The 24,920-nt window shown below is 44.3% G+C and overlaps 1 long non-coding RNA gene across 2 annotated transcripts in view; it reads right to left on the reverse strand.

Annotated features, from left to right (window-relative positions):
* The window catches only part of LOC110143954 (uncharacterized), a 178,926-nt gene that overhangs the window by 101,539 nt on the left and 52,467 nt on the right, over positions 1–24,920 (reverse strand). For both annotated transcript variants that reach the window (XR_011486896.1, XR_011486897.1), the window contains exon 5: positions 12,738–12,846. This is a non-coding gene — a long non-coding RNA (uncharacterized lncRNA). The remainder of the gene's footprint in view (positions 1–12,737; positions 12,847–24,920) is intronic.

Consider the following 24,920-nt stretch of genomic DNA (forward strand, 5'->3'; position numbering starts at 1 on the left):
ACTCTGGAGCTTCTGGACCTGGATTCAAGCCCCAGGTTTGCCCCTTACTAGCTGTGTGACCTTGGATATGTCACATCACCTCTGTGAGTTTCATTTTCCTGAAGTGTGGATAAAATCAGTACCTGCTACATAGGGCTGTGAGGATTAAATGTGAGAATGTATGCAAAATAGCTTAGCAAAAGATGCTGCTGCTGCTGCTAAGTCGCTTCAGTCGTGTCCAACTCTGTGCGACCCCGCAGATGGCAGCCCACCAGGCTCCCCCGTCCCTGGGATTCTCCAGGCAAGAACACTGGAGTGGGTTGCCATTTCCTTCTCCAATGCATGAAAGTGAAAAGGGAAAGTGAAGTCACTCAGTCGTGTCCGATTCTTGGCGACCCCATGGACTGCAGCCCACCAGGCTCCTCCATCCATGGGATTTTCCAGGCAAGAGCACTGGAGTGGGCTGCCATTACAAAAAATGGGCATTTGATAAATATTTGGTGAATAATGAGCTGAAATGATTGGCAAGGCTGGGATATGAAAATAAGAGCTGGCTGACTCTGCAGTCTGGGCTTTTAACTTTTTATGAAATGCTGATGCCCAAACTTGCCAAACACCTCCCACCAGACAGTGAGGGTAGGAGGCACTCTTGAAAGAGTTGGGTAGTTCTCCTTGAAGCCCCTTCCTGGCCTCAAACATCCATACCTCTCACCTGTTTCCTTGGATACATTACAAAGACCTTCCAAAAAGAGGAGTTTGGGAAGGGAGTATAACCTCCATACCAGAGGTATGTCCCCACAGCGGACGAGCAAAAATGGTTGGGTAGATCTGGCCTCATTCTACACCCAAAATGGGCCGTTTCTGCCTTAGGGCTTAGAGTCGTGGTGTGCCAGGGCAGGAAGGGACCAGAGAAAGATGCTGTTTGGTGAGAACATGGAGGCCCAGAAAGATGAAGCAGCTTGATCAAGACTGCACAGCCATGCTGTGGCAAAACCAGGACTGGAGTTCAAGCTTCTCACCCCAGACTCCCTGCCACCACCTCCCTAAACACACAGGCTTTCAAAATCATTAGGGCACAGAATCAGTCCAGCACTAAGCTTTCGAAATCCCCATGGGCCCTCCCACAGTTCCTCCTTAGGACAAAATCACCCAGGGGTAAACAGTATTAAAAAGCCTTTTGAGAGATGGCAGAGGAGGTGTTCTCTCAGACAGGGCCTCTGAGGAGAAAGTGAACTGAAATATTGATTCGATCCACAGATCACCTGGGCTCCACGTCTTGTGCAATTTTACCTTTTCAGTATTTCAGAAGGAGAAGTGTCAGGTTTGTGAGCCCGATGCACTCTGATAAGTGCATTCGAATGTCTCTGCAGTGATGCCAAAGCAGGGACATGCCTCGTTCAGCCCTCAGCGGATTCTTGGGGAAACAGGTCGCTCCAATTCCTTGTCAAGTTTATTAGGAGGTGCCCCACCCACCCCACCCATGAAATCCAAACAACAGCTTGGTTCTCACTGTCCTTCACAACTAGGTCACTGGCCTGGCAGGGGAAAAGATTCTGGAACCCCCGAATATTAGAGTTCAGGAACACTAAGAGGAAATTCCTTAGCTCTCAGCTAAGGGAACTGAGGCTCAGAAAAGAGTCACACTTTGGGCTCAAGGTGAGTGCTTTGGTCCTTTGTCCCATAATTTCCTTCCTGCGTGGTGGCCTGAGCAGTTCAGATAACTGAGTATCTTACCAAGAAGCCAGGGCTCCAGGGAAGCAAGGAGCAAGAAGAAGCACCCAGCCCTAGGAGCTTCTAGGAGCACTTGGCAGTCCAGGAGACCTGTTCCTTACTGCACAGGTATTCCAGAGTAAGCAGCCAGGTACTTGCATAACATGAAGTCATGCCTCCTTCAGACCAAAGAAAAGGAAGCTTTTCCCTTTCACGTCTCCTTTCATTCCTAAAGCTGGATTTCCTAAACAAGCATCACTTGGAAAAGGGACCCCCTTAGTTTGTGGTAAGAGATGTGCACTTTACATGCAAGGAAAGATAATCCCTAGTTTCAAAGCTAAGCCACATTCCTAAGAAATATTTCCTCCTTTTGAGGTAATTTAATTAAAACAGTAGGCATGGTTCTCTGGGAATATATAGTTCTAGAACTGAATAATCTAGAAAGCTTGCTTGTCCAGAGTCAGTTTTTGATGGGATGTGAGTTTAGGGCTGGGGATTTTCTTTCACGTTTGTTTTTGGTTGCCAGGGGTGGGGTCGTTTTCAAATACAGTACTTAGAAAGACCCAGGTAAGCCCAAGCAAGTTAACAACAATCCCTCTGAAAAGCAAATACTAGGTCACAGGTAAGAACTATGCACAGAATCGGAAAACAAATGTTGATTCCTAAAGTCATCTTTGAGACCTTCTGAAAGCTTTTTGCCTAAGAGAACAAAGACAGCACAGGTACCTCTATGAATCAGACCTTAAAAAGTATCTGTTCCTTCATGTATCACTGTATAATACCTTCAGACTTTGATGAGAAAATACTTTAAAACAATCCCTGAAGTTTGAGAAGAAAAAGGTGTGCTTTCCAGAGAATCAAATAATGTTCTCAACAGCAAAAAGCAGGAAAATTTTATCCTCCTCGGGGCCTCTAGCCCGGGCAAGGCTTATCGTCTCTCTGTAGACTGCAGATTCTCCCTGATAATTGAAGGACCAATCAGAGAGGAGTCTGGTAAACAGAAGGCACTCAATAAATGTTTGTTTTATAAGTAAGAGCCAGAAAGAAAATTTTTATAGATTGGAAGTAAAAAAATTTTTTTTTTTACTTGGAGAGTGGTAAGAGAAATGAATGCTTGATCTATTTCATTTTGAGCAAAGACTGACAAGGGTTAATATCTGTCCTTATAACAACGTCACAACTAAGACTTATTGAGTGCCTTCTCCGTGCCAGGCACTAACATAGTGTTTCCTATCAACTTCTTCATCTAGCTCTAAATAACCGTCATTATATCCTTTTTACTGGTTGGGTAACTTAGGATTATGGAAGTTGATAACTTGTCTAATACACGGCAGAGCTGGAATCAGAACACAGGTCATCTCATTTCAGAGCCTGTGTCTTAAATCATTATGTTCTACCACCTGCCAATCTACAGAGCTTTTTGTAATTTCGTTAATTAGGGCCCTGGGAGTAGAGTATTTTATTTTCATTAATTAGCAGAAAACAAACTTCAAGTTCAGCATGTGCTATTGAGCGCTGAAGTGTGACTCTTGACCTGGTTCAGGGAGTGTTGGAATTCCTCATTCAGCAAACCTAGGTTCATTCATTCAAATCCATATCAGCACCTAAGACAAAACCAGGTTCTGTATTCAATATGGGAAACGCTGAAAGAAGAGACACAGGGTCTGCCCTCGGGGAGTTCCCAGTCTAGTGAAGGGAAGCAAACCTGTGAGTAAGTTACCACCATTCCATCCGGTAAGTGCTGTAGTCAGTGCATGTGTGAGGTCCTCTGAATAGCAGAACAGAAGATGCAGTGAATGTAGTGCTTTATGTGAATTCATGGATACACAGCAGAAGAAGCCTGAGATTGAATCCTGGCTCCTCCATGTAATGAGTTGAATGACCTGGACAAGTTCTGTAACTTTCTGAGCTTCAGTTTTTAATCACCTTTAAATGCTGACAGCAATATAATTCGTGCCTCGTCCCACTGTTACATGATGAAATGATACAACGTCTGCTCCAGCACACAACCTAGGACATAGTAAATGCTATATAAATGGAAGCCATTAGGGAGTCAGGTATGATTCTACACAAGCCTGGGGCAAGAAGAGTGAGTCGAAAGTGGTCATTTCAGGAGAAGAGACTTTGGAAAGAAGGGAAAGGGGTAAACATACGTTGTGTGCTCAGGCAAAAGAGTGGTTTACTAAGGCCAAAAGGAGAGCAGTTAGCAGTGTCCAGTACTCTGGGCACAAGTGTGCAAAGACACAGGTACAAGGAATTTTTTGTAATGGGATTATGGATGAGTAAACACACAAATATACACAAATATATAAGTAAACAAATAAACTGACACAACCTCAACAGCCATCAAAGGAAGACTGGTGAATAGACGAATGAATGAATGAATGAATAAATAAATGGTATTTCTAAACCTCAGTATTTATCACAAGAAGAATGGCTAAATGAAGTCTGATATAGTTATGAAATGGAACACTTTTTGGACACTTTAAAAATTATATATGTCTGTATATACTTACATGGAAAGACATCTGCAGCATAGCATTAAATGAAAATACCAATTGTAGAAAGGTACTAAAATAATCCCAAATTTGTAAGCAATAGCATAGAGGAAGTTTTACCAAACTATTTTATAATGGTTGCTTCTGTGGAATGGCTTGGAGTTGGGGGTAGGGGAGTGTGGGCTTAGCCATAGAGTCCTAACCACTGGACCACCAGGGAATTCCTAAGGTGATGTTTCATTTTCTACTCTACATACTTCTTCAGTATTTGAATTCTTTATAAAATGAGTATTATTGGGGGTACTTTTATAATAAATGTTTTAATTTAAATTTTAATACCTTGAAAGAGTTGAATAGATTTTTTTGAAAAAAAGGATTTATTCAGAGGTCATTTGTTACCCATCAAAAAGCAGGTTCAGTGGCAGAGTAGTGACACCGAGATTAACAGAGGAGTGGGGTGAAAAGTGGAATCAGCAGTAGCAGCTCTTCTTTGCCCACATGTCAGACAGAGGACAAGCAGCCAGAGAAGAGCAGAAAGTAGGGGTGCTGCAGAAGTCTTGAAGGAAGGTCCAGGGTGGGACCAGGGAAGAGTAAGATGAAACAGGTGTCAGGAATACATTTAGTGGGGAAGAAAAGAAGGAAGGTTGGAGGGAGGGAGATGGTGGTTGACAATCCTGAGTTCCAAGAAAATGGAGGGTAGTCTCAGGCTTATCAGTAAGGTGGGTGGGAGGTGGTTTCCTGATTAGGTAGGTGGGGTGGTGAGACGGTGACCTCACGTTAGAGGCTTGAGGAGATTGCTGTTCAGTAGCTCAGTTGTGTCAAACTCTTTTCAACCCCTTGGACTGCAGCACGCCAGGCTTCCCTGTCCTTCACCATCTTCCGGAGTTTGTTCAAACTCAAGTCCATTGAGTAAGTGATACCACCCAACCATCTCGTGCTCTGTCATTCCCTTCTCCTCCTGCCTTCTATCTTTCCCAGCATCAGACTCTTTCCCAATGAGTCAGCTCTTGAGATTAGTGGACCTGATTTCTGACTACTCAGAGAGGATGGGATGGAGCTCCTCCTCATTACTCCCAGCTAAGGCATTCCCATTCCCGGACTCCCCATTCCAGGTTTCCAGGCTTCCTTGTGCCAGCCCACCCTTGGCTTTCTCCAGACACAACTCTTTGTTTGCTGTAGTGCCCCTGGGGATATAATGAGGAAGGGCAGAGGGTGGGTGGCCTGTGACTACAACTACTAACAATGCTGCTTCCAGGTATTTTGTCCCTAGTGGAATAAAACTTTTGTTGTTGTTGTTAAGGAAAGGAGACTGGGACAAGCTCTCTAGAGTATACTAGAAGAGCCTGAAGGTGCTCAGAGCCAAAGTCTTTCCTCACACCCTGGTCACCTGGGGATTAGCAGACATGTGTCCTGATTTTTCTACTTGAAACTATAACCAGCAACTCATTAGCACTGACAATTTCACTATTGCTGAAATCACCCCCGGCTCATGGTACTTAGAAATGTGGAAGGAGAGAAGAAAGAGGAAAAATAGTAGGAGAAAAGAAATGGGAACAGAGAAGAATGTGAGTCTCCATGTCTCAGAAAGAAGTAAAAAGGGGTTGGTGATAAATGGGTGCCCTGCAACCGAACCGAGAGGGTTTGGGGTCTTGGGTGAAGAATTTTAGATGTTTTCTTTGGGCCGTTCCATGTGGGAACCCATCCTCCCCCTCTCAAACTAGGAGGCTGTTCCAGAGACTGAATGAGAAGCACATAGTTCCTACTCCACTCCAGCCCAAATGTCTAAGGTAGACTGGGTTCAGGATGGGCACACACCCCTGCTTGGGGGAGTGGGACAGGATAATCCTGCTGGCCTGGGCTGAGTCAGGGTCTGTGCCAGGTAAGGTTTAGTCCAGAGGAGATCAGCTAACAGTCATCTAGCACTCAGCAACAGAGTTCCTCAACCTCCTCTGCTGTGTTGAGGATCAAAAGGCTCTGGGCCAACTGCAGCAGAGATAGATATGGTATCTAAGATATGGTATACCATATGGTATACCATATCTAAGAAGATTGTATCTAAGAATACCTTAAAAGCTGGGAGGAACCTTAAAGATCATCCAGACAGAAGTGATCACTTCCTCTTCTTGGTCTCTACAGTGCTTCTTGCAGGTAGCATGCTGTATTTTTAATATATTGTCATGCATCTATCCAAAAAACCCTGTTGTATTCACTGTAGCATTGCCAAACCATGGCATCTACCCTAAGGTAGATTCAGCGAATGTTTGTGTGTGCTTGCTGCTTTTATTGGTGAGAAAAAAATGAGTCCAAAAAAACTGGAAAGACATTCCAAGCTATTAACTTGAGCAGGCTAATGACGTGCTGGCCAAAGGATTAGCTCCAGCCTGTAGCATTCAGGCCAAAACATGAAGGCTTTCCACAAGGTGCAGCAAGATGGAGAGAAAGCAGTTCCAACACACGTGTGTCCTGAGCAGGGGCAGCCTGGCAGCCACATCATGGAAGCAGCCTTGTCAACAAAAGTGATTTATAGGAATATCTGACTAAGGAGGCCAGATCCTCCAAAGATACTCTAACCCTAAGGTAGAGTATACAAGTTACCATCTTTCATTTTTGCATTAAGAAGTGAACCCATCTCCCTCCAAGGAGAGTAAGCAGTCCTTCAAACCTCCTCAGATGTGTTTAAAAAATACCTTAAGTAGAGTTAGGTGTCTAAGTGGGTTGCTGAGTTGTGTGTAAGGGACTCCGTCTGTGTGTGCTCAATCGTGTCAGACTCTTTGTGACCCCATGGACTATAGTCCACCAGGTTCTTCTGTCCGGGGGATTTCCCAGGTAAGAATATTGGAGTGCTTAGCCATTTCCTTCTCCAGGGATCAAAAGTTCTTGACCCAGGGATCTAACCCCAGTCCTCTGTGCCTCCTGCATTGCAGGAGGATTCTTTACTCACTGACCCATTACCAGGGCTCTGACTTTGAATTAAGCCTTCATATGACAGCCTTCAGAACACTCTCGAACAAAAGAAAGAAGATGAAGTCCTTCGAAACAGTATCTGCCAAAGTGTTTCCTCAAAACACTAGTCCCTATATATGTTTTTGAAAGAAAAACATGGTTCTGTGACCAAAAAAGATGGATAAATGCTGCATTCTACACCTGCTCTGGGGGAGTCATCACATACATTAACACCTCAAAGCCACTGAGAAATCCTGTAGTGAGGAATAAGGTTGAATTTTGTTCAACCCAGTATTGCACAAAATTATGTCACCAGGGGACACTTTGTTCCATATTAGGCTTAGAACAATAGTTTTCAGATGTTTTGTTCATAGCACACTTTCAAATTCTGGAATTCAGGGCAGCACACTTGAAATCAGTAATGCAGGCAATGGGCAGGGGCAGGTACAATGTTTAAGGTCTCCATGGGAACATCAGAAATGCATGGTTCACTCAGTGCCCCTCAGTCCTGAGTTGAAGGCTGACTTGAACTTTGCTTTGCCCTGATCATGCTTTCTCATGAACTCCAAAACCAGGTTGCCACCTATTCCAGTAAAGTCTTCGAAAGTCTTCCTTGGAATGCCTCAGCTTTACACAACACCTCTTTACAGCCAGTTGACCTGGCTCTGCAGCACATCACTCCATCTACTTAGCTCAGCAGGCACCCTTGCAACAGTGTGATGTGTAGCTGAAGCAAAAATAAATTTTACACACATTGAAAAAAGTTTGGCAGCATATCCGTAAATAATTTAAGCCACACAGGCCGAAAGCACCAGCCCTGGAACTGGTATTCCAAGAAGAAACTAGAAGGGCTGTTGCAAAGAGGAATTTGTGCAAGGTTATCTCGAGGATAACACTTGCTCCTCAAGAGGCATGGGCAGTTGGAGGGGGGATGCCGGGCTGCTGGATCCCTGGAGCTAGGGTCCAAGGTCCTCCCAAACACAGAGACAGAAAGTAGTATATAAATCCCATTTTCCTGTTTCCAGTTCTTTAAACTATAAATTTCCTTGGAAGAGTTTTAGTTATCTATTTAGTTAGCTACATGCTTGTGATGTGTTGTTTTCTTAAAGCAACCTACCAAGAAAATATGGTAACCCTTAATTAGTTCTCATTAGGGGATAGGGATATGTGAAAAAACGTCAGAAAAGAGTGAAGACCTCTGCACCCTCCTCCTGCCTCTGCCTTAGATGAGCAAGTAGCTTCACTCCTCTGAGGCTCAATTTCCTTAGCAGTAAAAAGGTGGCTTGAATTCGGTAACTTCTAGAACACTTTCAAAGCTGATATTATTCTGACTTCTGGAATGCACAGGAAATAGTTCTAAAAATAATACATAAACAATAATTGAAGTATATGGATGACATTATTATTGAATGATTATTTATTTACCATAAACATTTATTGAAAACAATGTACTAGCATTGTTCCAAGTTTTTTGCATGTTATTATATATTTGTTTATCTTATTTTATTATTTTTTTGCATGTTATTATATATTTAGACTTACAACATTCCTATGAGTTATATGCCATTATTACCTTGTTTTACAGATATTAAGATATTAATCTCTTACAGACATTAAAAAGCTTGGCCAGGACAACACTGATAGTAAGTAGTAGAGATAAGATTTGAATTCAGCATCTTGACTCTAGAGTGACTATGATGTTGATTCTTCCAAAATATCAAGCTTAAAAATGTAGTAACAGATGCTGGTGTATCTTTCTATAGGAAATGTGTGTAAAATATAAATCTAGGAAATAAAACCCAAATACCTAAAGGGGGAAGATTTCTAAAAGGGACTGATATGATAACAAAACTAAAATTTCCAGCCAAAACACAGACTGAAATCTATTTCACATATGCCCCAGTGGCCTGACACGTTGGACCCACGTTGATAAGTTGCCATGGCAAGGTTCCGGAGCTAGGTTCAGGAAGGAGTGAGGTAAGCTGCAGGGTGAGCCCCAGAGGGAGGAAGCTGGCAGGCATCCAGGGGAAGGTAGTGTGAGTTAGACAATGGAAACTTAGAATCCTCGCCTCGAGAAGAGCTGCTAGGCAACTTAGAGGTCACCTTACCAAAGCTCCTGCCCAAATCAGGCGTTCCGTTTACAACAACCTGGTGGGTGTTTATGACAAGCATTCCTAGAGATGGAGCTTGCTCTGCTTACCAGACTGTCTTTTCCAATTGCTAGACACCCAAAGATATTAGAAAGATCCATGCCTTCTAATGAGACAAAATATGTCTTATGGTGATTTCTGCCATGGGCCCTGGTTCTGCCTCTGAGGGACTCCAAAATAACATGTGACCCACCCCCCTTTCCTATGATAGCCTTCAGAAATTAGAAGGTTCACTGAGTCCTTCACCATCAAGCTAAAGAGACTGGTCCCTGCAGACATTCCTCACGGGGCAATTCTAGTGCCATGACCATCCCAGTTGCCATCCTGTGAGCACTATCAGACTGACTGAGGCCACAGCTTACTCACCTTGGAGTCCTTTGCAGTACCTAGCTCAGGGCCTGCCACGTGGTAGTAGACACAATGTGAATTTTAATTTGAACAAAACGGAACAAGGAAACTACAAATGGAAAATATGGTAAAAAGTGAGAGCCTAGGTCCTTGACAGCGTCATTCAGACAGCAACTAGATCCATTTCTAGATCTGGGGCCATTTTCCAGATCCTGCCTAGGGAGTTCATTTTCTTCACATGCTGCCACTGGGCTTTGGGAACACTGATCTCTGCCCGACACTTAAAAGGGGCATTTTAGGGATCAGCATTATGATCCTGGTGCCTAGCCCAGGGTCTGGCCCACAGTAACTACCAGATAAACACCGAACAAATGACTAGCAATAGCAGATTATTATGTACCTACCATGTGCTGAGTTCTTATGTATATTATGCATATTACCTGATTCAAACTTGCAATCCCATTTTAATAAAGCAATATACCCATTGGCTAATGAGGAAACTGAGAATCCAAGAGGTTAAGAAACGTACCCAAAGTGACTCACCCAGCAAGTGAAAAAGCCACAATTCAAACCCAGACCTGCTGATCTCTAAAGCCTGTTGCTTTTAACCACCTAATAGCCTCCTAAGACAAAAATGAAAGAAAGATGGAGAAGCAGAACAACAGAGAGACAGGAAAAGGAAAGAATATTGAAATTAGCTTTTGAACTATAAAACTCTCTGTAAGAGGGAGCTTTGAGACCTGTGTGAGAGAAGGTTGCTTTCTAGATCCATCATATCCAGGTTTTTCTAAACTGGAAATCAGAGGTAGAAGATTCCAGATTCTGATGGCCCTGCCTGGCATGCGGAGGCTGTTGTGGGGCTGTTTCCATAGCTCTGGAGCTCCCTGCATTCACAGACCCTTGAAGACATGCATTTCCTTCTCTAGCTGCAAGTTGGCAAGAATGGCTTGGGTTCCATCCAAGTCAAGAGGCTGAGGCCAGGCCTGCCATCAAGGTCCATCAGCTTGCACCCTGGCCCCTTGGCATCACCTCCTCCACCCCAGGCATTTCCTCCAGGCCCTGTCAGCTTCTACTGTGTCCCTCAAATGCCAGCAAAAACCCCATTATCTGGCTGTTGCCCCAACTCAGGCCACAAAGGTTTTACAAGGAATGTGTCCTGTGCCCAGTTTTGTGCTTAACACCTGCCCTAAAAAAAAAAAAAAAAAAAAAAACCAACCACACAACTGAAGTCCGCTCTCCTAGCAGAGCATAAGCTGATGGGGAGTTCTAAGGCTTGAGAGCCACTGTGCAAAGGGGAAGGAGCCAGTCTCTGTATCAGCCACTGTTATTCAGCTCATTCCTCTCAATGCAGCCTGACTGGAAAATCAAGCCAAACCTCATCACTTTCCTGCCCCTTTGCTTGAAACTCCTGTGGCTCTCCACTGTGTTTAGAGTACAAATTAAATTCCCATAAGACCCGCTAGATTCCCCTGCCCCTGTTCCTAACCTTGCTTTGTGGCCCCAGGCTCAGGCACTAGCCAGTTTTCAGAGCCTCTGATTCATGCTTCCACCTGCCTAGAGTTCGTGCTGTTCCCTCTTCCCAGAACGAATTCTCTCCTACTGTCCCATAGACCAACTCTTCCTCCTCCTTTTAAATCTCATGCCTTCAAGGCAACCATCACTCAACCCTAGGCCAGGTTAGGCCCTCTTGTTATAAGGCCTCAGAGTACCTGTACTCCTTTCCTGTAACACTTTTAATTATCTTGTGTGTGTGTGTGTGTGTGTGTGTGTGTGTGTGTGTGTGTGTAGTATAATTAGCTAAAAAGATTATATCAGTTCCAGGGGTACAACATAGTGATTCAGTATCTTTATACATTATGAAATGATCACCATAACAAGTCTAGTTACCATCTGTCACCATAGAAAGTTATTATAATATTATTGGTTACATTCCCTTTTATAACTAGAAGTTTGTACTTTTTAATTCCCTTCACAATCTGTTTCACCCATCCCCCTATTTCTTCTACTTTGGCAACCACCGTCTGTTTTCTGTATCTGGAAGTCTGTTTCTGTGTTTTTATGTTTGTTCAATTCCTTTTTTTTTTAATTTCACATATAAGGGAAATCATATGGTATTTGTCTTTCTGTGACTTATTTCTACATAATACTCTCTAGGTCCTTTAATTTTATCATAATAGCAGGATTTCATTCTTCTTTATGATTAAGTAATATTCCACTAGTTATATGTCCCACATCTTCTTTATCCATTCATCTATTGAGGGACACTTAGGTTGCTTCCATATGTTGCCTATTGTAGATAATGTTGCAATGAACACTGAGTGCACATATCTTTTATAGTTTCTGGGTATTCAGACAATACCCAGAAATAAACTTTCTAAGTCACAGAGTAGTTATAGTTTAAATTTTTTGAGGAATCTCCATACTGTTTTCCATAGTGGTTGTACCAATTTACACTGTACCAACAGTGTACAAGGATTCCGTTTTCTCCATACCCTCTCCAACATTTATTTCTTGTCTTTTTGATAACAGCCATTCTGACAAGTGTGAAGTGATATATGAAAGTGGTTTTTAATGACCTGTTTAGTCGATATCCCCTATAAAGTCTGAGCTCCATGAAGCAGTAGACTGTATCCGTTGTGCTCACATTTCTCCCCCAGAGCAACAGTAATCATGGAAGAAACATCTAAAGGTATGCAAATGTTCTAGCCAGCTGTTGCCTGTAGCTGGCTGTATGCTTCAGGAAACTCCCTCCCCATCTCTAGGCCTCAGTTTCACCAACAATAAAGTAAGACAGATGGGCTGGATAAACTCTGAGGCTTCTCACCATCCTTATGTTCTAGATTCAAAAACTTGAGAACATCAGCCCAAAGCAAAATAATTTTAGAGCAATACCACTCGTGAAGGAAGACCCTGGGAATGTAACTCCCTCCTGTGGTATGGGCTGTGTTTACAAAACAAACCCAAGAAATCATCATAAATCATTCCAAGTGGAGCTTTCTGAGCTGAAGCAACAAGACAAAAATACCTCCGGGCACAGCTCTTCTGGGCCCCCACCCAGCTAAAAGGAAGCAGGGCCAGCCAGCGCTGTACCCTCTGAAGAGTCACTTACTTGGTTTTTTCCACACTGGGCCCCTCAGCAGAGCTTCTCTCCCGAACTTAAGACTTCTCACTCCTTCTAGGACCTTCTCCATTCTAGTTCCTGGCAAAGAGGAAGTGACCTGAAAAGACAAGCGATTGAGTTCTTGGTCAACCACTTCTGAGATGTGTGTAACTCTCCACAAATTTTTCCTTCATTCTGATCTGATCTGTCAAATAGGAGTTGACACAAGGTTCTAACGACCTTTAAAACACACAGAGGGGAAATGCTTTGAAAATCTTAAAAGGCTATAAAAATTCAGGGATTACTTTTGGCCATTTTTTTCTGACTTGCTCATTGACTAAAAGGCAGCCACCAAGAATCTCAGTATTTTATCTCTAACTGGGGAATGGAAGACTTGGTCCCCAGGTCAAAGAATCTCAGGCACCCAAGTATCAGGTGGTTGAATCACCCTGGACTGGCTTAGCTTGCTGTAAAGGGAGATCTAATTCAAGCTTCTTATAGTGTCCCTGAGTCAAGGTCAGGGCCCTTACTCTGAGGCAGACCCAGCCCCAAGAGCTGCCAGTGGGTACAGAAATGCCTGAGTCCCAGTGATTCTGGGGACTCTGAAGTCACAGTGTAGCTGAAGGATTCAGAGCATGCACTTTGATGCCTGACAGACACTTGTTTCCTCTCTGCCACTTGCCAGCTCTATAAGTTTCTGTTTCCTCTTCAAGGAAATGAGAAGACCTGATTGACCTCAATATTAAAAATGATGCTGCATGTAAAGCATTGAGCTTGTGAACATGTCACATGTTAGCCATTCAAAATATAGCATTGTTGCTATTGTTATTGCTGTTGCCATTTTTATTCCAGGGTCAAAAGCCTGCATACTCTGGTATACACAGTGCTCCACCCACCCACAGACACCTACGCACACCCACACACACACACTGGTCTTCTCCAAATGTCCTGAGTACTCTTTCTACTTCCTGCCTTGTCTAGTTTTGCCTCATCCTACCTGTTTTCCTCTAACAACTCTTCAAGACAAATACTTCTAAATTTACCTTGTAACTGACCTTATTTTACTCAGTATTGCTCAGAACATACATCTGGAAAGTTTGGACAAAGAAGTCGTGGTCAATGAGTTATACTAAATTTAAGAGCCATTATGGAAACACCCAGCCACCCAAGTAACTTGGCCTAGGAATTAGATTCTAGACTGTTTGGAGTTGAGATTTTTAGACCAGGCTTAGCCACTGATGACAAATGCCAAGGGATTTAACGTCCCTAAAATCTTTGTATTCTATCTGTAAAACTAAAATATCTTTTTTTTCCTAAATATATAAAAGCTTGTTTCTCTAAGAAATATTTTTGCAGAAGCCTGATATGTAAAACATTTAACAGAACAACAGCTCTGGATACAGGAGGGGAGGGCGGGCTCTTGCCTGATGACCTTCCTTGCCTTCACATGGTCTTGCACCTTCCCTCATTCCCAGAGCAGCCTAGAAGCACCCATGTATATACCCAGAAGGCTTCAGAGAGTCCTATTGATGCAGCTGTTTGTACCTCAGTTTCCTCAACTGTTGAATGGGAATAATAAATACCCCTACAGCATAGGTTATAAGAATTTAGTTCACTTCAGTTCAGTTCAGTCACTCAGTCATGTCTGACTTTTTGTGACCCCATTAACTGCAGCACTCCAGGCCTCCCTGTCCATCACCAACTCCCGGAGTTCACCCAAACCCATGTCCATTGAGTTGCTGATGCCATACAACCACCTCATCCTCTGTCATCCCCTTCTCCTCCTGCCCTCAATCCTTTCCAGCATCAGGGTCTTTTCAAATGAGTCAGCTCTTCTCATCAGGTGGCCAAAGTGTTGGAGTTTCAGCTTCAACATCAGTCCTTCCAATGAACACACAGGACTGATCTCCTTTAGGATGGACTGGTTGGCTTTCCTTGCAGTCCAAGGGACTCTCAAGAGTCTTCTCCAACACCACAGTTCAAAAGCATCAATTCTTTGGTGCTCAGCTTTCTTTATAGTCCAACTCTCACATCCATACATAACCACCGGAAAAACCACAGCCTTGACTAGACGGACCTTTATTGACAAAGTAATGTCTCTGCTTTTTAATATGCTATCTAGGTTGGTCATAACTTTCCTTCCAAGGAGTAAGTGTCTTTTAATTTCATGGCTGCAATCACCATCTGCAGTGATTTTGGAGCCCAGAAAAATAAAGTCAGCCACTCTTTCCACTGTTTCCCCAACTATTTGCCATGAAGTGACGGGACCAGATGCCATGATCTTAGTTTTCTGAACGTTGAGCTTTAAGTCAACTTTTTCACTCTCCTTTTTCACTTTCATCAAGAGGCTCTTTAGTTCTTCTTCACTTTCTGCCATAAGGGTGGTGTCATCTGCATATCTGAGGTTATTGATATTTCTGCTGGCAATCTTGGTTCCAGCTTGTGCTTCCTCCAGCCTAGTGTTTCTCATGATGTACTCTGCATGTAAGTTAAATAAGCAGGGTGACAATATTCAGCCTTGACGTATTCCTTTTCCTATTTGGAACCAGTCTCTTATTCCATGTCCAGTTCTAACTGTTGCTTCCTGACCTGCATACAGGTTTCTCAAGAGGCAGGTCAGGTGGTCTGGTATTCCCATCTCTTTCAGAATTTTCTACAGTTTATTGTGATCCACACAGTCAAAGGCTTTGGCACAGTCGATAAAGCAGAAATAGATGTTTTTCTGGAACTCTCTTGCTTTTTCAATGATCCAGCAGATGTTGGCAATTTGATCTCTGGTTCCTCTGCCTTTTCTAAGTAAGTTAATACCAAAAAAAGTCTTGGCACAGAGCCTGGACTAAAGTATCCAGTAACTGTTAAACATCAGTATTATCATGACTGCCACTTGATTGTTAAGGTCTCCATCAACCAGAAGCATTAGGAATCTGTGATCTTGCAGATGCACCATAAACATGCACTCACATACCTATTTGTGCATGCTAAGTCACTTCAGTTATATCTGACTCTTTGCAACCCCATGGACTGTAGCCCACCAGGCTGCTCTGTCCATAAGATTCTCCAGGCAAGAATACTGAAGTGAGTTGCCTGCCACCACCCAACCTCCAATCTCCACTCTTTTCAAGACACAGGAGAGATATGATATTATTTCACAAGATGGATAAATTCTCTTTCTATTGAAAGTAGCTTTTATAAAACAATATTTCAATGTTTCTTTCATTCCTTGATTCACTTGACAAACATTTACAAAGCTCCCATTTCGTGTGCCAGGATTGGTATTAGGGATATAGATAGAAGAGACAAAGAAAGAGAGAATCACATTAACAATGCTAGCCGGGCTGTGTCAAATGACTAGTGACCCATGCATTGATTCACCCAACAAAAATTTATTGTGCAACTACTATGAGCCAGGCAGCATGCTGAGGACACAGTGACAGTGACGAAAAATCAGGACTCGGCCCTGTGGGGTTTTCATCTCTAAGGGGGTGGATAGCAAGGGCTAAGAAATTACATGTAAAGAAAGAGCCGTAGGGTGTGGGAGGTGGCGTGGAGGGAAGGAAAGGCAACCTGAATGCAGAGAATAAGAGGACTTTGGCTGAGTTGATTCAAGAGAGGAGCAAGGGTGTAGCCCCAGATAAGGCAGGGCTAAAGGGAAGAGTGTGTACAAAATTATTTATCCAAGGAATTTCCAAGAACACTACTGTTTGCTTCTATTAATTTGTTCCTAGAAGGACACATATTACTTTGGGGGGAACTAACTTTTTTATTTTAAATGAGCTCTTTTGTAAACATTTATTGAAAGGACATTTGATACAAGAAATATGATTTTAATTAGAACCTAGCATTAGTCTTGTTTTCATGAGAAATTGGCTAAGGTCTTGTTTCACAGAACTTTTCATTCTGGGAAGTTAGTCTGAAAAGAAAGTAAATAACTGCATTTAAGAGACATTCAGCATGACTTTCAATGCAGTGGCCAAGATTTATATTCAGGAAGGAGCTAGAAATTTGAAGAAGACCCAAATTTGAATCCTCAATTTTTACTAATTGAATTCTTCTCTCTGAACCTATTTCCTCTTTGGTGGAATGTGGAGCTTTTCACCAAATGGCAGCTGTCAAGCTACCACAGAATTCAAATAACACAAGAGATAACAGATGTGAAAGTGACCCATAGATGTTAAAGCATATAAAAGCTATTTGTATTTATTTTATTTTAACTTCCTTTGTTTTCCTTGCCACAAGCATCATAAGATCAGATTATTTTTGTGACCCCTGATTGCTTTGTGTTAGGAAGGAAGAATCAATATCTAACAATTGCATTGGAATTGTCTTGGGCTCACATGTCACCAAGCACTCTCCAATATGATCTGTCAGTGAAGCCCATTCAAGCAAAGAACCTTCTGAGGCTGATCCTAAAATATTACACAAGTAGAACTGTTAAAGACAGATGTTCATTAAGATTCTGAGCCAGAGTCCAGCTTCCAGGACTCTGCCATCTGCCCCCACACACACCATGCAACCTTGAGTTTATTCGTCACCATCTACAAATATCAACCCTTTCCTTCTTTTTGTCCCATCTGAATCCACCAAAAACAACCTGTGTGTTCTTACACTGGTTAAGGTCTGTATGATTTTTAGGGGTTTTTTTTTTTGTTGTTGTTTTTCATCCATAAAAAGGACAGATAAAGGAAAACTACACCATGAATTGTTTTCAGGATTAAAGGCAATCATGCATTGTGAGGATCTTACAGAGTTTGAGACTACTGTCAATACTCAAAGTGTTTGCTATCATTACTATTACTGGTAATGTTTCCTTCCCTCCTTCCATCCCTCTCTTGCTTCCTTCTTCCCTGTTCTGACACTAACTTGGGCCCCTCCTTCCCCTGCACTCCCCACTTCCTCCTGCCTTCCCCCGTCTGCCTGCCCTTGCCCTGAGTGTCCTTGCCTCCCCTCACCCTGACAGCTTCCCCAGCCATGAGTCATGGGAGTTTGCTCCCACACTGGCTCCCAAAAGGCTGTCACTGGCAGGCTGGCAGGCTGCAGAGGAGACACAAGCCTGGGGCAGGAGACAACTGCTGCCAGGCTTGCATTCGCCAGATGGAGCCAGCCTGGAACTTGACTTTAGGGACATTCTAGGACGTGAACAAGCATCTGTGGTGCCACCAGCCATTATTTGGGGAGACTGAAAGAGGACCAGAGTCCCTGAAGCCTGGGAGAAGAGTAATGTTGTATCACCCATCTTTGCTTAAAGGGGAGAATGAATGATTCTGGTCATTTTAAACCATTCTTTTAATATCTGGGAAACTCTCCACTAAGTCCTCTCTCCATCTGTAAGTGCCAGGGCCCTTGGCTGAGCTCTGTGCCTCTTCCCATCTCCTTCCACCCCTTATTTATCTCCCAGTTTGAATTTGGCATCAGACTCTGACACCTGCTGACTTGTCCTCTCTCCTCTATGGGACTAAGAGCTCCTAGAGCACAATCCTCTGTCCTGTGACACTAAATTGTTTTAGTCTTGTACATGTGGGTGAGGAGCACACTTGGAATCGGACAGACCTAGGATTTAATACCATGTTTGCCAGTTTGTTCTTATGACCCTGTACCGAGTGTTAAATTCTCTATTTGCTCATTTACTCATTCAACAAATATTCATTGAGCACCTACTATGCCCCAGGCACTGTACCAGGTGTTGGAGACAGAGGACTGAAGGAGGAAGGCAGTCTTTGCCCTCAAGCAGCCTCCCTCCACAGTGAGGGAGACAGATGTGACAGAAATCACCAACAATAAAAATAACACACTGGGATGAGTCCCATAAATGAAACATCGAGGAACTAAGCGAAACATAACCGGTGGGAAGGGTGGTGTGTTTAGTCGCTCAGTCGTGTCTGACTCTTTGCAACCCCATGTAATATAGTCTGCCAGGCACTTCTGTCCATGGGCATTCTCCAGGCAAGAATACTGGAGTGGGTTGCCATGCCCTCCTCCAGGGGATCTTTCCAACCCAGGGATCCAACCCAGGTCTCCCGCAATGCAGGTGGATTCTTTACCATCTGAGCCATCAGGCAAGCCCTGTTTTAATGAAGTGGACAGAGACGGCCTAGAGCAGCAGTTCTCAGCCTCAGTGCTATTAACATTTTGGGCCCAATACGTCCTTGTTGGGGTGGGGGGTGAGGCTGACCTGAGCATCGTGGGTTGCTTATAAACAGCGTTGGTGGCCTCTGCCCACTAGATGCCAGTGGCCGTCTCTCACATTGTGACAACAAAAATGCCCCCCCCCCCCCCGAGACATTGCTGCTCCCCTGGGGAGTGGAAGAAAGGGACCAAAATTACTCCCAGCTGAGAACCGCGGCTTAGCGTGTGAGTCACACAGACTTGAGTCTTTGAGCCTTTCTTCTACTATCTATTTGCCACGGTGACTTGGAATAGGTAACTAAGCTCAGTGAGACTATTTCCTTGTGCATGTAATGGAGAGTTGCTGTGAGGAGTAATGTCTCTTAGCACCATTATGAGGAAGAAATGAGGTTAACAGTTCACAGAAAGCCCTCAGTAATGTAGCAGTTGCTGCTGCCGCCACTAACATTGTGTGTGTGTCTCTCCGACTGGCCTCTGGCCCCTGGGGGATAGGAACTGGCTCACAACCCCGTCTGTGTCTCCAGCCCCCAGGTCAGAAGCCAGGACTCCTAACAAACCTGGTGAACCTCTGAAACGTAAATCTCACAGTCCCCCCTCCCACCCACCCACATACATAGGACAGAAGAGATAATCAACACCAACGCAGTGACTGGCTCTGATTGGACCCCCAGTAGTACCAGTTCTCAATGATTTGATATCTGGTCAGAATCAGGCTTTTTTAGTGAAGAAAGAGGCGGCTCCTCCCTGCCCTGCTAAGTGTAGTCTGTACACTTTGGAAAGCTCATTCCCTCTTGGGGAGTGGCTGATGAAAGATAATATTGCCTCTGGTCTTCCTCCTCTCCCTCAAACAATTGAAGGGGCCTTTCCTTTTCCCGTTTGGCTGGTTTGAAGCCCCTGATATGTTTCTGCGTGTCAGATCTTGCCTCTGCGCAGGATTTGAGGCTCAGCCAGACTGAAAAGCATTTGTTTTCAGACTTCCATGCCAATCTGGGGTGAGCGGGCTGGCATCTTGAGCCCTCTCCAGCTCTTCTTGAGCGTTCCACAGAACTGGACTTGAGGGGAGGGACAAGGTCAAACTTCCTTGAGCTTCCTCATTCTTCCTGTTTGTTGGGGAATGTGTGATTGGAGGCACTTTGTGCAAACTTCACACCCATCCTCACCTCATCATCCTGAAACTCTTTACAGATCTAATCATCCAGGATTCATTCATCTTCATAGTGTTAGTCATTCAGTCATGTCCAACTCTTTGCGACCCCATGGACTGTAGCATGCCAAGCTCCTCTGTTCATGGGATTCTCCAGGCAAGAATACTGGAATGGGGTGCCATGCCCTCCTCCAGAGGACCTTCCCAACCCAGGGATGGAACCCACATCTCCTGCATTGGCAGGAGGATTCCCCCTCTTCCTTGACATAGATAAAAGCAAATCAAGAAGGGCATTTACAGAGTGAAGTGAGTCAGAAAAAGAAAAGCAAATATCATATATTAATGCATATGTAGGGAATCTAGAAAAATAGCACAGATGATCCTCTTTGCAAGGCAGGAATGAGACGCAGACATAGAGAACAGACAGGCAGATATGAAGAGGGGAGAAGGGAGTGAGATGAACTGAGAGATTGGGACTGACTTATATACACTACCGTGTGTAAAACAGATAGCTAGTGGGAAGCTGCTACATAAAAAAGAGAGCTCAGCTCGGTGCTCTGTGGTGGCCTGCAGGTGTGGGATGGGAGTGGAGGTGGGAGGGAGGTCCAAGGAGGGGATAGATGTATACGTATAGCTGATTCACTTGTTTGTACAGTAGAAATCAACACAACATTGTAAAGCAGTTATGCTCCAATAACAACTAAAGAAAAACAAGTGCATTTATCTTAGCAGTTTCATCCCCTAAGAAATTATTTCAAATATGCTCCAAGGCCTTGCTTGTCCCTGTGCCTGGCAATGCTTGCTCAAGTCCTTCACAGCTTCCAGATCCTGTGTTGAAGCAATTTTGGCAAGAGAAAATAGGGCCTGATTAAAAAAAAAACAGTGTTTCCCGAAAAACGATAATATACAAGATTCTATTCTGAGCACTGTGGTGGTTACAGTAATGAGTTCGGCCCAGCGCTCTGCGATGCCCTGTTATGGCTGCACAAAAGTGCTCAATGAATGTTCATTGGGTGAGGGTGTGGCTCTCTCAAGGGGGCAGCAGGGATAAGAGGATGGGTGCCTGTTGAACACCTGCCATATACCAGGACCTTTCTGGGCACTCTTGGTCCGAAGGCAAACAAGAGACAATCCTGGAAACAAACTTAGACCTGCCAGAGACAGGTTGGTCCACAGCAAATGTAATGTCATTTGGTAAGTGCTAGGGCTGGAGAAGACTCGTGAGAGTCTCTTGGACAGCAAGGAGATCAAATCAGTCAATCCTAAATGAAATCAATGCTGAATTTTCATTGGAAAGGCTGATGCTGAAGCTGAAGCTCCAATACTTTGGCCACCTGATGCAAAGAGCCGACTCACTAGAAAAGACTGAAGGCTGGGTAAGATTGAGGGCAGCAGGAGGAGGGGGCAACAGAGGATGAGACAGTTGTATGGCATCATTGATTTAATGGATATGAGTTTCAGCAAACTCCAGGAGGTAGTAAAGGACAGGGAAGCCTGGCATGCTGCAGTTCATGAGGTCACAAAGAGTCAGACATGATCAAGTGATGAACAACAGCAAAGGAGAAGGCTACGAATACTGGAGGAGTAGTGCTCGGCCAAGCCTGGGGGTCAGAGAAACCTTCCTGGAGGAAATGATACCCAAACTGAATCATGAGAAATGAAAATGATAGATCAGAATAGATATTTTAGATGACAACCAGAGGCATGAGGGCTGGTGGGAAGTAAAGCAACTGGGCTTCACTAAAGTGTCAAGAAAAAGGCAGGTAGTAGCAGAGAAGGCAATGGCGACCCAATCCAGTACTCTTGCCTGGAAAATCCCATGGACGTAGGCTGCAGTCCATGGGATCACTAAGAGTTGGGCAACTTCACTTTCACTTTTCACTTTCATGCATTGGAGAAGGAAATGGCAACCCACTCCAGTATTCTTGCCTGGAGAATCCCAGGGACAGAGGAGCCTAGTGGGCCCATCTATGGGGTCGCACAGAGTCGGAGACGACTGAAGCGACTTAGCAGCAGCAGCAGGAGAGAATGAGACAGCAGTCAGAGTCAGGACTGGGAAATGAAGGGCCCTCGTGGCGGACGTGCACACAAGCTGCCCAGATCCTGCTTCCTAGTCCACAGCTCCTGCAGGGTCTGCCTCCATGGTCACAGAGAGCCATGGCGCCTGAGTCCCAGCCAGCAACAGAGGGAGGCAGGAGCATTTTGGCCCACTGTGGGGTGACACTGAAGGATGACATTCACTCCCAAGCTCCCTACCCAGTTGTCTCAGGTTTTGTCAGGCCTGCTTTGACTTCTTCCTCTCCCCACTCCTACGTCCTCCCCTTTCTTTTCACAGGTATCCATCCTTTATCAACATCTCACACCCCAAACTCCATCCCCACATCTGCTTCCAGAAAACACAGCCTACTTTAGCCTACAATGACAAACTAGAGATTGGACAATATTCCACCACCATAGCATTCAATCATTTTTCCTTTGAAACACAGACAATCCAGGGAGAGGTTTACACAGATTCTAACATTCTTCAGTGTATATAGGATACCTAGTTCATAACTTGTGAAGAATTCCCAGAGAATTGGCTGGAACTAGTTATAAATTCCTTCACTCCTTTCTCACTGTTAAGGTGGAAATCTTCCTCATCACCCATGCATGCATGCATGCTAAGTTGATTCAGTCATGTCTAACTCTTTGCAGCACAACCATGTGGACTATAGTCCACCAGGCTCCTCTGTCCATGGGATTCTTCGGGTGAGAATACTGGAGTGTGCTGCCATTCCCCTCTCCAGAAGATCTTCCTGACCCAGGGATGGAACCTGCATCTCTTATGTCTCCTGCACTGACAGGCAGGTTCTTTACCACTAGTGCCACCTGGGAAGCCCTCGTCACTCATATTTCCATGTAAAAGAACTTCATCTTGAAAACACTTCTGCCATCTTTCTTCCCACAGCCCTCCTTACAGAAGGAAAAGGGGATTTATCTGACTGCTCAGTGTAGAAGAGATTCAGGGTTTTGGGTACACCCTTACTTCTGGGACAGGTTCTAGCAGAAAGGGGACTGCTATCAATCTGTGCCCAATGCCATGCAGGAAGCTGGGGGCCAGTTCTGCATCTGCTGGAAAGCCTTTGGTGGTCCTATCCTGCCAGGCACTGGTGAGACACATCAGCACACCCATTTGACTCCACAGCTAAGGAGAACCCCCAACCCAGCTTCAGTCAGTAATAATGCTGACATCTCAATCTCCATCTTCCTGACAGTTCTCAGCTCAGGCAGGGAAGAGGGATGCTATTTTCCAAGCCCTCTAAAATACGCCAACACTCCTAATCCAAAGGTTTAAAATGTATTAGTTTCTCGGCACTCAAAGAATATCAATAATTATAATGTAAAAATAAGTGATCAAATAAATGCATTTTAATCTACCTAAAAGATACAATGCCACCAAGAGGAATTGTGATGGTATAAGTCAGTGGAGGGCTCCACCTGCACACACCAGGGATGATGGACAGAAGCTTCAATTTAAATTCTGCTTCCAGTTGCATAATATTGCCTTAGTGGCAAGCCACTTAGTGGTGAGCCACAGCATACTTACATAAGGGACAAGCCAATGAAAACTTCAGAGTATTTTGTGTTAGGAATTTGGCCAGATATTCTGAGTGTGAGGACCACAGAACTTTCTAAAAAGGTTAAAGTGTCTTTTCCTCTAATGTATGAGAAAAAACAAGCAACAAATCAGATGAGCATCTTTTTCCTATCAATGACTAAAAGGTAAGCAGCGCGGTGGGCTTCCCTGGTGGCTCAGCAATAAAGAATCTTCCTGCAATGCAGGAGACACAGGTTCGATGCCTGGGTTGGGAAGATCCCCTGGAGGATGAAATGACAACCCATTTCTTGCCTTGGAAATCCCATGGACAGAGGATGCCTGACAGGCTACAGTCCATGTGACTGCAAAAGAATCGGGCACAACTTAGCAACTAAAAAACAACAAAGCATAGTAGTAGGGTATCAGCTTAAAGAGCGTAGGATGTGAAGTCCATAGACCTTGTTCCTGAGCCTAGTTACCATCGCAGACTTGCTAAATGACCACACTCTAGTCATTTTAACTCTCTCAGCTTCAGTTTCCATGCCTGTAAAATGTCCATGAGAGTACCTGACACGCTGTGCTCACAGGGTCTTATGAGAATCAAGCATGACATTATATTCTAAATCATACTAAAGGATAGCTTTTATTGGAAGCTGGGTGCTAAAAACAATGCTTTGGTCCTCACACCTTTAGTGCCTGCAAAACTGCCTTGTTTGTGCTGCTTGACAGACATCAGTCCAAAGTGGCCACTTATTTTAAAAGATGAAGAATGAAAAGAAATATGAAGAACTGAGAGTGAGAGGCAGGGGTTCTGTCACCACCACGACCCCACCTTTCCCATCCCCTATTCCCCGCCCCCTACCTTCTGCTTTCCCTCTCTCCCCTTCACCTGCAGCTGTTCCACATTCTGGCTACATCCCAAAACTTCTTAAAACAGAACCCTGCCAAACAACACACAGTCCTCCTCAGAGCATGGTCCCATACCCTGTTTTCAGGAACTGTAGGGATCTACGTGAGAAGTAGTCAGCACGTGTGGACGATGTTGGTGACTAGCAAGAGGCCATTATCTGGGGCCAAGGTCTCCAGACATTTTAGGAAGGAGCGGTGGGTCTTAAGATGAATAACTGGAGGAGGGCTGTAGGCAGGGTGCTGGGCTATTGAGGTTTCTGAGCAGAGAGGGGAAGGGACCTGAGGCCAGCATCCTTCCAGGCTGGGCATTCTGGAAAGCTTGGTTGGGGCACCTGGCAGCTGCAGTGGGCTTGAAGATCTCTGCAGGATGATGCCTGTAGCCTTGTTACTAAATCTGACAGTTCCACAGGAGCACGGGGATGACAGACCTTCCAGGCTG

Source organism: Odocoileus virginianus, chromosome 3 (genome assembly GCF_023699985.2).
Source record: "Odocoileus virginianus isolate 20LAN1187 ecotype Illinois chromosome 3, Ovbor_1.2, whole genome shotgun sequence".
NCBI lineage: Eukaryota > Metazoa > Chordata > Mammalia > Artiodactyla > Cervidae > Odocoileus > Odocoileus virginianus.